This window comes from Salmo trutta, chromosome 16, assembly GCF_901001165.1.
Source record: "Salmo trutta chromosome 16, fSalTru1.1, whole genome shotgun sequence".
In the NCBI taxonomy this organism is placed as follows: Eukaryota; Metazoa; Chordata; class Actinopteri; order Salmoniformes; family Salmonidae; genus Salmo; species Salmo trutta.
In genome coordinates, this window is record NC_042972.1 from 43355116 (window position 1) to 43369856 (window position 14741).

A 14741-nucleotide genomic window follows, 5' to 3' on the forward strand; every position below is an offset into this window, starting at 1 on the left:
CCATCCCAATACATTGTATTTATTTATTAATGTTAAACCCCAAATAGTCATATTTAAGCATCTTGCAAATAAACACGTTCATGTCTATGCCACATGTGATCTGTGAGAAATCATGTAGAGTGACTACATACATACATACAACTGCAATATTTTCTTTTCGATCAATTCGAATAGCATAAAAGCTGGTTTTCTTGTCCAACGTTAAACAATTAAGGGAAAGACAACATTTTCGTGCAAACATCCATTGTATCATTATTCATGTTTACACGAGATGAAATCATAGCTTTCTTTTTTAATTACAAGGAAAATGCCTCTGAGATATGTGCAGGTTACCTTTGCCTTGCAACACAACATAACTTAAATTCAACAGATTTCCTAGTCCAGCCATATACAGTGACACCAAGGGCACAGTTTGGTTGTCTACACATAATACCTCTGAAAAAAAATGCAAGCAAGCAATAAATACTATCTTTACTACCCTTTCTGTTCCTCCAACCTGATGTAAGACGTGAAGTATTCAGAAACATATGATGCCAATTAGGATGGTGGAGTTAAGAAGATAAAAACGGTCAATATATCGTGATAGTGCATCTCTCTCTCTCACACACAGCCAGCCGATCACAATAAAGGACAGTGATATCTAAAGCAATCTGCGGAATAGGTTGTTTGGTTTTGAATCAATGCGAAGTGACTATTAAATTATGATAGTCACAATTTAAGATTGTACAATCTTTCATATCTGTACATGTTAAGATTTTGATTTTTTTTTACCAACATTCTCATCATTTCCCTCTTAAATAGTTCAATTTGGATCATTAACACAATAAAATAATCACAGATCCTCAAATCCCTTTTTTATTTAAAGACAGCGATGGAATGTACAACAAAAATATGGACTATTCTGTAATCAGAAATAAAAGCATGAACTCTTTTCCCATCCTTTACAGTGAACGTACTTCTACAAAAATGTGTTTTTTGTATCTGTGTCTATTTCATGGAAGTCAAATAGATAGATCAGCCCATTTCTGGTTTTTGAGCAGTTCATCAATCTGGGTTTTGTACATGTTCTTGATGTCCTCCAGGTCGAGTCTCAGCTCCTCTGCCTCCTCAGCCTTCTCTCCATACATCTGGAGGATGGTGTTGTGTCTCTGCTCCAGCTCCTACAACACAGTCAGTCACACAACACAGGCTCACAGGACAACACTAGATCTATAGTCTCAAGAGGGCTAACTCTACTGGACTTTTCCTTATCTGTGACTAGATGGTTATAAAGCTCTGTCCAGCAACTCATCTTGCGAGATGTTAGTTTTCACAACTAACATCTTGTATTTAAGCTAAATAATCACAACAGGGATTTACCCTAATATGATTAAACTGTCTTAGTGGTACTTCTATGAATTAATCCTCTCCTCACCTGAAGTTGCACTTTCAGTGTGGAGATCTCCTTCACACTGTCCTCCATCTCCTCATTCTGATTGGTCAATCTGACCATCTCCTCCGCCATGGAAGAGCGAGTCCTCTCCAGACTAGAGATCTACATCTGAGGGGGCAGGCAAGAGAGCAAAAGAGGGAAAGAATGAAAGAGGAAAGAAAGAGGTAAGAAAGATCCTGGCAAGCAGTTTTTCAACAACCTTCAGAAAGTATATTTGTAAATCAGACACTTCATCGAAAACTAGAAGGTATTTGAAGAAATGCATGTAGGACACACTTCCAGTGGTAGTCCTCAAAGCAATGTTGAAGCAGTGTCAGGCAGGCAGCTGGTACCTGTAGCTGCGCTCTCTCCCTCTCTGAGTTTAAGCTGGGACTGCAGGTTCTCTATGATGCTGAAGCCTTCACTGAGCCGAGCCGCCTCATACAGGTTGGTCCCACTCAAAGACATGGACACGGTCATCGTCCCCAACGACTGATCCAGAGAGTCCTCCTGATGAAATACAAAACAGGTCTCTCTTGTTAACCATCCAACCTCAAGCGAGCCAAATATGCAAACTAGCTCAGATTTGTCCCTTTGCCATAAGTTCCCTATTTATTTTACTGAGGTAACCATCCCTAATACTGGGCAAAAAATGGGAGGTTGGCTGGGTGTGAAAGGGTAAACGGTGTGGCTGTGGTGAGTAACTGGGAGGAGGAGGAGTGCAGGCCGGTGTGGTCTACTGCACTGATGGAGCTGGAACGGGACAGGGAGGGGGTAGATGAGGCTGGGGGCTCACCCACAGACTGAACCAATGACTTCCGCTCCTAATGACAGAAACAGCATGTCATTTTCACTCCACACAGACTGATTTAAGATCAGACACACAAGGTTGGTCATTGATATAAAACAGAAGTCGATAAATAGATCTACCTTTTCCTTGAGGTGTGCTAGGTAGCGTTTCTTCCTCTCTTGCTCCACCTTCATTTTTTCCATCTCCAGCTGATTGGTCAGGAGTAGCTGGTGGGAGGAACAGAGGTTAAATCAAATCAACTGTATTTATGAAGCACTTTTTACATCAATAGATGTCACAAAGTGGTATACAGAAACTCAGTTTAAAACCCCAAACAGCAAGCAAGGCAGATGTAGAAGCATGGTGGCTAGGAAAACTCCCTAGAAAGGAAGGAAACCTAGGAAGAAAACAGGCTATGAGGAGGTGTGAAGAGTGTTGTTACATTACTGCAGGGTAAGTAGGGCAGGGGAAGAAACATACCTTGTCCTTCTTGGCCTCCTCCTGTGTTCGAGTGCGCTCTCCCCTCAGATTCTCCAGCTCCACATGCTCCCTACACCATAAGGATGACAGGAAATGGCCCTTTAATGGAAAGGCTCCAAAGCTTTGAAATGAATAGCCGTTAGGGCCACCTCAATATACAGCGCCTTCAGAAAGTATTCATACCCCTTGACTTATTCCACATTTTGTTGTGTTACAGCATAAATTCAAAATTGATTAAATACAAAATCTCACCCATCTACACAGAATACCCCATAATGACAAAGTGAAAACATGTTTTTGAAAATTTATTGAAGATTAAATACAGAAATATCTCATTTACATAAGCATTCACATCCCTGAGTCAATGCATGTTAGAATCCGATTACAGCTGTGAGTCTTTCTGGGTAAGTGTCTAAGAGCTTTCCACACCTGTATGGTACAATATTTGCCCATTATTCTTTTCAAAATTCTTCAAGCTCTGTCAAGTTGGTTGTTGATCACTGCTAGACAACCATTTTCAGGTCTTATCATAGATTTTCAAGCAGATTAAAGTAAAAACTGTAACTTGGCCAATCAGGAGCATTCACTGTCTTATTTGTAAGCAACTCCAGTGTAGATTTGGATTTCTGTTTTAGGTTACTGTTAAAAGGTGAATTCGTCGCCCAGTGTCTGGTAGAAAGCAGACTGAAAAAGGTTTTCCTTCAGGATCTTGCCTGTGCTTAGCTCCATTCCGTTTCTTTTTTATCCTGAAAAACTCCCCAGTCCTTAACGATTACAAATATACCCATAACATCATGCAGACACCATTATGCTTGAAAATATGGAGAGTGGTACTCAGTAATGGGTTGTATTGGATTTGCTCCAAACATATAAATTGGTATTCAGGGGGAAAAAAAGTCAATTGCTTTGCCACATTATTTTGCCCTGTGCCAAACAGGATGCATGTTTTGGAATATTTTTATTCTGTACAGGCTTCCTTCTTTTCACTCTGTCAATTAGATTAGTATTGTGGACTAACTACAATGTTATTGATCCATCCTCAGTTATCTCCTGTCACAGCCATTCAATGGTGGAAAAAGTGCCCAATTGTCATACTTGAGTAAAAGTAAAAGATATCTTAAATAGAAAATTACTCAAGTAAAAGTGAAAGTCACCCAATAAAATCCAAGTTGAGTAAAAGTCTAAAAGTATTTGGTTTTAAATATACTTAAGTATTGTGACGACCCTCCCACTCTGTCTGCCGTATTCTCTCTGTTCTTGTTTCCTTATTAGGATGCCAGTGGGCGGAGTTGGAAGGGTCGTCAGCTAAATGGGAAACACCTGGGCCCGGGTGTGTCCCAGGATAAAGACACCTCTTCCACAGTCATTGAGGAGACTCTCTCCATGCAGACACCTTGTTTTTGGTTGTGCTAGTTATGGTATCTAATAAATATATATTTTTGATACTCCTTGTCTCCACGTTGTCTCCCTTTTGTTGCGAACTCTGAGCCGGTTCGTAACAGTATCAAAGTAAATGTAATTTTTAACATTTTCTTTACGGATAGCTATGGGCACACTCCAACACTCAGACATCATTTACAAATGAAGCATTTGTGTTAAGTGAGTCCGCCAGATAAGAGGCAGTAGGGATGAACAGGGATGTTCGAGTGTGTGAATTTGACAATTTTCCTGCATTCAAAATGTAACAAGTACTTCTGGGTGTCAGGGAAAATGTATACAGTAAAAATTATATCATTTTCTTCAGGAATGTAGTGAAGTAAAAGTTGTAAAAAATATAAATAGTAAAGTACAGATACCCCAAAAAACTACTAAAGTATACTATCAAGTATCTTTACTTAAGTACTGTCACACCCTGACCATAGAGAGCCCTCGGGGTTCTCTATGGTGTTTTAGGTCAGGGCGTGACTAGGGAGAATTCTAGTGAGTTTATTTCTATGTTGGTGTATGTGTATGGTTCCCAATTAGAGGCAGCTGATAATTGTCACCTCTAATTGGGGATCATACTTAGTGTGTCCCTTTTCCCAGCTGCGTTGTGGGATATTGTTTGTATGAGTGCCTATGTGCGATACATATTGCACATTCGTTAATTCTTTGTTTTGAAGTTTCACTGTAATAAATATGTGGAACTCTATTCACGCTGCGCCTTGGTCCGATTATTTATATAACGATCGTGACAAGTACTTTAGACCACTGCAACTGTTTTAAAGTCACCATTGGCCTCATAGTGAAATGCCTGAGCGGTTTCCTTCCTCTTCGGTTACTGAGTTAGGAAGGACACCTGTATCTTTGTAGTGACTGGGTGTATTGATACACCCATCCACAGTTGAATTAATAACTTCACCATACTCGAAGGGATTTTCTATGTCTGCTTTAGGTATTTTGACCCATCTACCAAAAGGTGCCTTTTGCAAAGCATTGGAAAACCTCCCTGGTCTTTGTGGTTGAATCGGTGTTTGAAATTCACTGCTCAACTGAGTGACCTTACAGATAATTTTATGTGTGGGGTACAGATGTGGTAGAGATTCGAAAATCATGTTAAACACTATTGAATACAGTGAGTCAATGCGCCTTATTTTGTGACTTGTTAGACATTTTTTACTCCTGAACTTATTTAGGCTTTCCATAACAAAGCGGTAGAATACTTACTGACTCAAGACATTTCAGCTTTTCAATTAAGTGTAAAACAATTCCCATAACATAAGTCCTATTTGACATTATAGGGTATTGTCTGTAGGCAAGTGATTTTTTTGTATTTTTTTTATCCATTTTAAATTCAGGCTATAACACAACAAAATGTGGAAAAAGTCATGGGGTGGGAATACTTTCTGAAAGCACTAAGTGAAGGCAACTTACTACTGTGTCTCACCGAGCCTGTGTTAAAAGCCCTCCAGTACCTGCTGCTGTCATCCTCCAGTTTCTCCAGCCTGGTCTTTTCTGTGTCCAGCTGACCATGGAGACGCCCTTTCTACTGAAGAAGCAGGGAATTCTGGGACTCCAGTGAGACCAGCTGGGCCTTAATGGCCAAAAGCTCCTCAGTTGCTGTGCACTCCTTTTCCACAGCAACAGCCAGCTGGGCCTGTGCCTCCGCTGTTGAGTTAAAGGGTGGGAGGTTAAAGGAATTAAACCTTTATCTAAAAATAGGAGCAATCTGTGGTCCTGACAAGATGTAGAAAGCTCTTGTTACAAACTAAAATAAATTGTGACTTCAGAGGTTCTGTTCTCACCTAGTCGATCTGAAATGTTCTTCTCTAGTTTCTCCCATGATGCCGTCTGGCCAACCAGCGAGGCCTGCAGGTTCTCAATCTGTCTGAGCAAGGGCTGTGTTGCTGAGGTAACACATCTGACTCAGCTCCTGGGTCCTGGTCTCCTCCCCCTGCAGTCTCTAAAGACCACCGGTAAACACATCAGTGTGTAACCTTTGACCCCTAACACACAAGCATGGCTGGGCCTTACAGTCAACTCCAAAGAAGTAATGAGGAAAACAGGCCTGTGTGAGTGTCTCCTACCAGCTGCAGGTCACTGATCTCCTCCCTCAGGTAGTCTTCTTTCCTGGCCTGCTGCTGTTCAGCCCTCTGCAGAGCCAGCTGCAGATCAGCCACCTGGTTGACCAAAGCATCCTGCTGCATGCGGGCCTCCACCAGGGTCAGAGCCAGCTCCTCCTTGGCCTGGGTTTCCCTGCTCAAAGCAGCTTCCTGGGCCTCGCTGGCATGGCTGGCCTTGGCTTTGTGCAGCCCTGCCAGTTCCCTGAGATCACATACACCCCACCATGTCACTACATGGCTTGGAAATATGAGTTGGTGCTTCTGTGACCATCTTTACCCATCAGAATGTTGTGTCTTTGTGGGATCTCTAAATGACAAGCACATCTGAAGCAGGAGTTGGAAAAGTAGAGTTATTATTACTTTACAAGTAAGTGTGAAGTATGTATTATTACTTGTAGGAGTTGTCGAGGGCAGCCTGCAGGCTCTTATTGTTTTCCTGGAGCTCCTCTGAGTCATTCTGGAGTTTGGTCATGTCCTTCTCCTGGCGCTCCACCACTATGTTCAGCTTCTTAATGTTGTCCCTGTGCTGCTTCTCCACCTCCTCCTTCCCATCGAAAAGCTGGAGACACACACACACAGCCAGGCATGGTTAGATACTAATGGGCTTTCAGGGTCAGGACACACTTCTGATGCCCAAAAAAGTATTGCAACTTTTCTATAAAATTCTAAAATGTTAAATATATTTCCCCTGACCTGTTGTAGGTGTTTGAGCTCGTCTTCCTGCTCTTTAAGCATCTTGTTCTGTTTGGTGATTTTAGTCTCACTCTCTTTCTCCTTCACACGCAGCTTCTTGATGATGTTAGAGTGCTGCAGCTGCTGCTTGGACAGCTTCTCACCCTCCTCCAGCAGTCCGCGGATCTGCTTCTCCTTCTCTCTGATGATCTCCATAGTCTCGTTGGAGTTCAGTCTGGTGGACAGCTCTTCCCTCACCCCCTTAATCTCCTATGGAGGAAACATAACAGTAAAAAGACTTCAGACGATGCTTGAAGAAGGCTTTTTTTTTGCATTGTGACTATCATTGTCACTAATGTTCAGTTAGATGACTCAATGATCTTAAAATTGGTTATTTGGCAGTGCGTTAGTTCTTAGCTTGTGTTTTACCTTCTTGGCAATGTCTCTCTCCTTGCACGCTAGCTGGGCTTTCCTCTCTGTGTCTGCGATGCGCTGGGTGAACTCCTCCTTCAGAGACTGAACACTGGAACTCTCCTCCTTAAGACCAATCACCTCACTGCGACACACACAGAGACCCCTCAGTCTCACAAAGGACCATCCTTATCCAAACACCATACAGACCTTCCCATAGACAAAACCAAGAGGACAAAAATTCACTGACAAACAATTAAGTTTCTTTAGGCTATTCTAATATAGACCATGCAACTGAACAAAAATATAAAACACAAAATGCAACAATTTCAAAGATTTGATGAGTTACAGCTCATATAAGGAAATCAGTCAATGGAAATAAAATAACTAGGCCCTAATCTATAGGTTTCACTGGGAATACAGATACGCATCTGTTGGTCAGATATCTTTTTTAAAAAGGTAGGGGCGTGGATCAGAAAAACAGTATCTGGTCTGTCAACTACTTGCCTCATGCAGGGCCATGGAACACATCTCCTTCGAATAGAGTTGATCAGACTGTTGCTGTTGTTCCACTCTTCTTCAATGGCGGTGCAAAGCTGTTGGATATTGGCGGGATCTGGAACACGCTGTCGTACACGTCAATCCATAGCATCCCAAACATGCTCAATGGGTGACATGTCTGGTGAGTATGCAGGCCATGGAAGAACTGGGACATTTTCAGCTTCCAAGAATTGTGTACAGATCCTTGCGACATGGGGCCATACAATATCACGCTAAAACATGAGGTGATGGCGGCGGATGAATGGCACGACAATGGGCCTCAGGATCTCATCACGGTATCGCTGCATTGAAATTGCCATTGATAAAATGCAATTGTGTTCGTTGTCCGCCACCATGCAGCACTCTGTTCACAATGTTGACATCAGCAAACTGTTCGCCCACACAATGCCATACACGCAATCTGTCCGGTACAGTTGAAACCGGGAATCATCCGTGAAGAGCATACTTCTCCAACATGCCAGTGGCCATGTTGGAGAAGTATGTGAGCATTTGCCCACGGAAGACGGTTACGACGCCGAACTAGTCGGGCCAAGACGACAAGCACGCAGATGAACGTTCCTGAGATCGTTTCTGACAATTTGTGCTGAAATTCTTTGTTTGTGCAAACCCACAATTTCATCAGCTGTCCGGGTGGCTGGTCTCAGATGATCCCAGAGGTGAAGAAGCCGGATGTGGATGTCCTCGGCTGGCACATTTACACGTGGTTTGCGGTTGTGAGACCGGTTGGACGTACTGATAAATTCTCCAAAACAACATGGAGGCGGCTTATGGTAGAGAAATTAACATAAAATTATTTGGCAACAGCTCTGGTGGACATTGCTGCAGTCAGCATGCCAATTACACACTCCCTAAAAACTTGAGACATCTGTGGCATTGTGTTGTGTGACAAAACTGCACAATTTAGAGTGGCCTTTTATTGTCCCTACACAGGGTGCACCTGTGTTATGATCATGCTGTTTAATCAGCTTCTTGATATGTCACACCTGTCAAGTGGATGGATTATCTTGACAAAGAAGAAATGCTCACTTACAGGGATATAAACAGATTGTGCACAGAATTTGAGCAAAAAGCTTTTTGTGCTTATGGAGAATTTCTGTGATCTTTTATTTCAGCTCATGAAACATGGGACCAACACTTTACATGTTGTGTTTATATTTTCTTTCAGTATATTTCCATTGGTGAGTTTAGAGAATGCTCCTTTCTGCTCTTACATGGCATTTTCAGACCTGGATTTTACCCAATGTCAAGATCTTTATACGCACTCTTTAAGGTTGTCACACTCTTCCTCTAGCCTTGCCTTGCCTTTGCTGATTGACAGCAGCTGTAACTCCCTCCTCTCAAGGCAGCTTGACAGCTCATCAATTACCTACAAAAAAGTCCACATAGGAATTTCACAGGAAATGCACTCAGTGAATGCATAAACTGATAGTGTACCTTGTTTCTAGACTTGCTTTCAAAGGACAACATAATTTTCAGTTTCCACCAAGAATGTTTTTCAAATAGAGGAGCACACTGTTTAATACATGATGGTTTGGGGAATGCTTCTTGTCGACAGGGTCAATCCATGTCATTTCAGCAAGCCATGACAAATGTATAAAAAAAAAAATAAAAAAAAACATAAGTATTGACCCTTTGCTATGAGACTTGAGCTCAGGTGCTTCCTGTTTCCATTGATCATCCTTGAGATGTTTCTCCAACTTGATTGGAGTCCACCTATGGTAAATTCAATTGATTGGACATGATTTGGAAAGGCACACATCTGTCTATATCCGGTCCCACAGTTGACAGTGCATGTCAGAGCAAAAACCAAGCCATGGAAGGAAGGAATTGTCCGTAGAGCTCCGAGACAGGATTGTGTCGAGGCACAGATCTGGGGAAGGGTACCAAAAAATGTCTGCAGCATTGAAGCTCCCCAAGAACACATTGGCCTCCATCATTCTTAAATGGAAGAAGTTTGGAACCACCAAGACTCTTCCTAGAGCTGGCCTCCAGGCCAAACTGAACAATCGGGGGAGAAAGACCTTGGTCAGGGAGGTGACAAAGAACCCGATGGTCACTCAGACAGAGCTCCAGAATTCCTCTGTGGAGATGAGAGAACCTTCCAGAAGGACAACCATCTCTGCACCACTCCACCAATCAGGCCTTTATGGAAGAGTGGCCAGACGGATGCCACTCCTCAGTAAAAGTCACATGACAGCCCACTTGGAGTTTTCCTAAAGGACTGTCAGACCATGAGGAAACAACATTATCTGGTCTGATGAAACCAAGATTTAACTCTGGCCTGAATGCCAAGCGTCACATCTGGAGGAAACCTGTCACCATCCCTACGGTGAAGTGTGGTGGTGGCAGCATTGTGCTGTGGGGACGTTTTTCAGCGGCAGGGACTGGGAGACTAGTCATGATCAAGGGAAAGGTTAATGGAGCAAAATAAAGAGAGATCCTTGATGAAAACCTGCTCCAGAGAGCTCAGGACCTTCCAACAGGACAAAGACCCTATGCACACAGCCAAGACAATGCAAGAGTGGCTTGGGGACAAAACTCTCTGAATGTCCTTGAGTGGCCCTGCCAGAGCCCGGACTTGAACCCGATCTAACATCTTGAGAGACCTGAAAATAGCTGTGTAGCGATGCTCCCCATACAACCTGACAGTGCTTGAGAGGATCTGCAGAGAAGAATGGGAGAAACCCCCAAATACAGGTGTGCCAAGCGTCATACCCAAGAAGACTCGAGGCTGCTGCCAAATGTGCTTCAACAACATACTGAGTAAAGAGTCTGAACACTTATGTAAATGTAATATTTCATATTTTTTTGTTCATACATAAAAAATAAAATGTTTTTGCTTTGCCATTATGGGGTGTTGTGTGTAGTAGATTCATGAGAAATCCATTTTAGAATAAGGCTGGAACATAACAAAATGTGGAAAAAGTCAAGGGGTCTGAATACTTTCCGAATGCACTGTAAATGGTCCCTGTGGGGTCGCTCAACCTCAAAGCACAAGAAAGGATTTTGGTACCCATCTCAGATTGTTCATTAATTGTTTCTGTTAGAAACGGATTGGATTGGCATTCCTGCAAAACAATTTTGTTGAAATATGATTTGATCAATTTGGACCAAACTTATTTTTTCTAACATTGAGTTAGACAAGGAATCTGACGAAATGGTCAAAAGCCACGCATGGACACCGCCCCACGCTAATCCCACCCCAACAATGAGTACAAATGATCAGTTCTCTATATTTTACATTGACAAGTGGTATGGAGCTGTGGCTCGGAGTATTGTTTCTTCATCCTATGTAATGTATTCTCGGAATTTGATGTTTTATTTTTCCCCTGTTCAGAGAAATTAGTCATTGAAGTTGTTAGGTTTATGTCCCATCCTACGTCCTGATATTACCAGGTTTTGACCAGTAGATGGTGCTGTTCCAGGTGATGTTAAATGGATAGGCCGAGTTCACCCCAATTACAAAATTAAATTGGTTTCCATACCCTGTAAGCAGTTTATGGACAAGGTATGACAGCAATCCATGCTTTGGGTTTGTTGTCATCAATAAGCACAATCATTGAGTTACACAATACATTTTTATGTATGTAAATTAAAATATACCTGTTTTCACTTTGTCATTATGGGGTATTGTGTGTATATTAAAGAGGATTTTTTATTTATTTAATCCAATTTAGAACAGGGCTGTAACGTAACAACATGTAGAAAAAGGAAAAGGGTCTGAATAATTTCCGAATACACTGTATTTTGGTATATGAACATGAATGCCCAACAGTGCCACGATTCTGCTCTCTATGAGTTGGTATTTAAAGTCACACAAACCCATGCACATTCACACAACACACACTGTTTTTAAAAAGTGGTGTTTCAAGTTGTAAAGGGTCATGTTGTGGACCGCTGTATTACCTTTTGAAGCTCCAGAATCTGACAAGTTGACACTCCTCTTTTCTCCTCTGTTATTGGTGGGGGCTGCTGTTCCTCTACGCCCTCAGGCTTCTCGCCGTTAACAGGCGTGGCACTGCGACCATCCAGAGACTGATCCTTCATTGCTTCTGTTAGCCCCTCCTCTTCTTCCTCTTCCTGTTTCTCCTCCTTCCGTACCTGTGCGGGTTTGCAACTATGACAGGAGGTGAGGGCATGGGTCCTGCGGTGACAGACGTCAGCGTCCGGCTCCCTGGGATCTCATCGTCAGAGTTGACTTCACTGACACTGCGGCTGTCCAGAGACTGCATGCTGAACGAGTCGATGCGGTCAAAGGCATTGGAGGAGGATCCGCAGCGCTCGGTCAGCTTGGCGTAGTCCTCCAGGCGGGAGAAGTCCCCACAGGCAGAGGCTGAGAGCAGCTGGAAGGAGCCCTGCATCAGGTGGAGGCCTGCCTTGGCCTCTGCAGTCTCTTGCCTGGAACTGGCCGAGCTCTCACTCTGCACACTTTCATGGTCCAAAACCTCTATATCAATAGTGGTGGAGGTGCCTGAGGAGAATGCGCTGACAGGAGGGGAGGGGGTGTTGCTCTGTCTGTCCACTGATTTCGGGGAGGGTGCTTCACTCTGCCTGTCCTCCACTTTGGGGTCTTTGGGCTCCAATAGGATTTCCTTAGGGGGTGTGGTAGGGAAAAAGTCGAAGGGGGACTCCAGTTCAGTGTTGCTGGGGCATTCAGAAGTGTCAACAACATCATCATCAGGTTGGGTGTCTGAGGGAGTAAATGGTCATTCTGTTTGTGCATCCTCAGGAACAGCAGTTGTATCCTCTACAGTTGATTCTACCCAGCTCTCACTGATTAGTGGACTGTCAGTGTCATTATGAGCATCACCCTGAGCCAAGACTGGAGGGTATGGTGTCTGAACGAGGACGATTTCTGAGGAAGACCATTGACTTTTGAACTCAGTCAGGACAGCCTGGTTCTCATCAGCTTCCTGGTCTTCCAGTCTGTTGTCTCCTTCATCCCTGGCTTGTGAGGGTCCACATGGTTCTTAACCATAGTCTCCCTGTTCTCCTCATCCTTCTCCTGTAGCCGCCTGTGGGACTTGGTGGGTGGCACAGATACAATCTGGGTATTCATGACACCCTGCAGTTCTCCTGGAGGCAGAAAAGCATTGAAGAAGTTTTCTGTTTCATCCACAACCGTGTGGGTGACAGGGGTCGTGATGGCCTCAGATGACAGAGGGAGAGTTGTTGCACACTTCTCTGGAGGAGATTCCCATTGTGTCAACCCCCATCCACCGCTCAATGGCATCTTCCCTGGTAGAGCTAACGGGAAAACAGGTTGTAGCCCTTGTTGGTAAATGACCAGAAGATAAGGGCATATAACAGTCAGACACCAAAGCATATTTAATATGTATTTTATTGGGTAAATTAGACACCGGCTCATCATGGTTTCCTTATCCCGATGACTAGTTAGTGTTTCACTTTCATTGGTAATCACATCAATTCAGAAATAATGCGCAAACGCAAATGGTTGTGTAATATTAAATCACAAATCAACCAATGACAGCAGTACACCGATATGCTATAACATTAGCTAACGTTACTTCACCTACCGCCATAAGGCATTACCACTGTGTCGCCCCGTTCGTCTTCTTTAATGTCAAGAACTCGGTCGATGGATTTCTGAGCTGTTGTCAAAGCTTGTTTGGCAAAGCTTGACAGCTGGGTAGAGCTGAACCAACTCATGATAGCTGTCTCTTGCTAGCAAGCGCTAACGTTAGTGAACAGACTCTAGCTAGCCAGCCAACTTAGCTAGGAGTATGAACATCCGCATGAGGTTTGCTAACAAGACAGAGAGTTTACTTGTAAGCTTGAAATAATATGCCCATTCCACGCAATGAGCCATATGTTTTAACAACAATCTCTGTCGAAGCAAATAAGCGAGTTGGCTAGCTGGTTAGCTAGCTAGATAACCATCAATCAGGCAAACCCTTCCTCGACCTCGATACAAGTCAAAGAATACTACAGAAATATAACGTTAGCTAGCTAATTCATCCATACAGTGGAATGAAAATCCCTGCCTCAACCAGGATATGACTCTTTAAACGTTATTATTATTCTGTTTCGTTAATCGCCTTTCATTGTCGATTTGTTTTGGTATTTTTGAAATATGACGTAATTCAAGGAGTTTCTTCATATGGGCGTTCCTTGATATCAGGAAACGCCCATTAGTGCCTGCCATTTGGTCAGTCCATTGATCAGTTCCTGCCGTAGAGACGGTATTAGGTTTTGTAAGAGGGTGCACTCGATTGCACCGGAAGAGGGAGGCCAACTCAGTGGAAACTCAGTCTCCATCCAGCAGGTGTCGTTTTTTTTCGTTGTTTGGCCCACCAAGCAATTACTTTTTGTATGGAGGTCAATGAGAGTGTCGAACTTGGTAAACAACTAAATGAATAGCTTATTTGCAAGGTGAGGTTTATTTAATCAAATAGAAGTTCCCTAATGCTTAAGTTGTTATGAGTGTACTGACATAAGTAGGTCATGTGACATCCCGTCAACTTTGAGAAAAAACACTTAATATCGGAGTTGTCTGGATATGGCTATGTGCATGTATAGAATGAGGCTAAAGTGCATAGAAACTCTCTCCAATTAATACACTCAGTTTACGTCAACAACCCGCATCGTATATTCAAATAAGGATTACAATAATGAGATGTAGCTACAAATCCAAAGAAAGCAAATGCACGAGCTAAACAGCCTGCCATGTCACTTTGTTTTCAATGGTTGCATTCCAAACACTTTAAAGACCCTCTCGCCTCGGGCCTTCTGATGACGTTCATGACGTCTGTCGAGTTGAGGCTTGCAGGGCAAGGGAAGAAATCACTCATTTTAAATGAACCGCTCTTGTCCGGAAATGTGTCACTCGTTCATCCCACGGTTGTGTTTTCAG

The 14741-nt window shown here is 43.0% G+C and overlaps 1 pseudogene; it reads right to left on the reverse strand.

The window, feature by feature from the left end:
• Positions 1–839: 839 nt before the first annotated feature.
• On the reverse strand, positions 840–14093 carry LOC115150781 (TATA element modulatory factor-like; annotated as a pseudogene).
• Between the last annotated feature and the right edge of the window lie 648 nt (positions 14094–14741).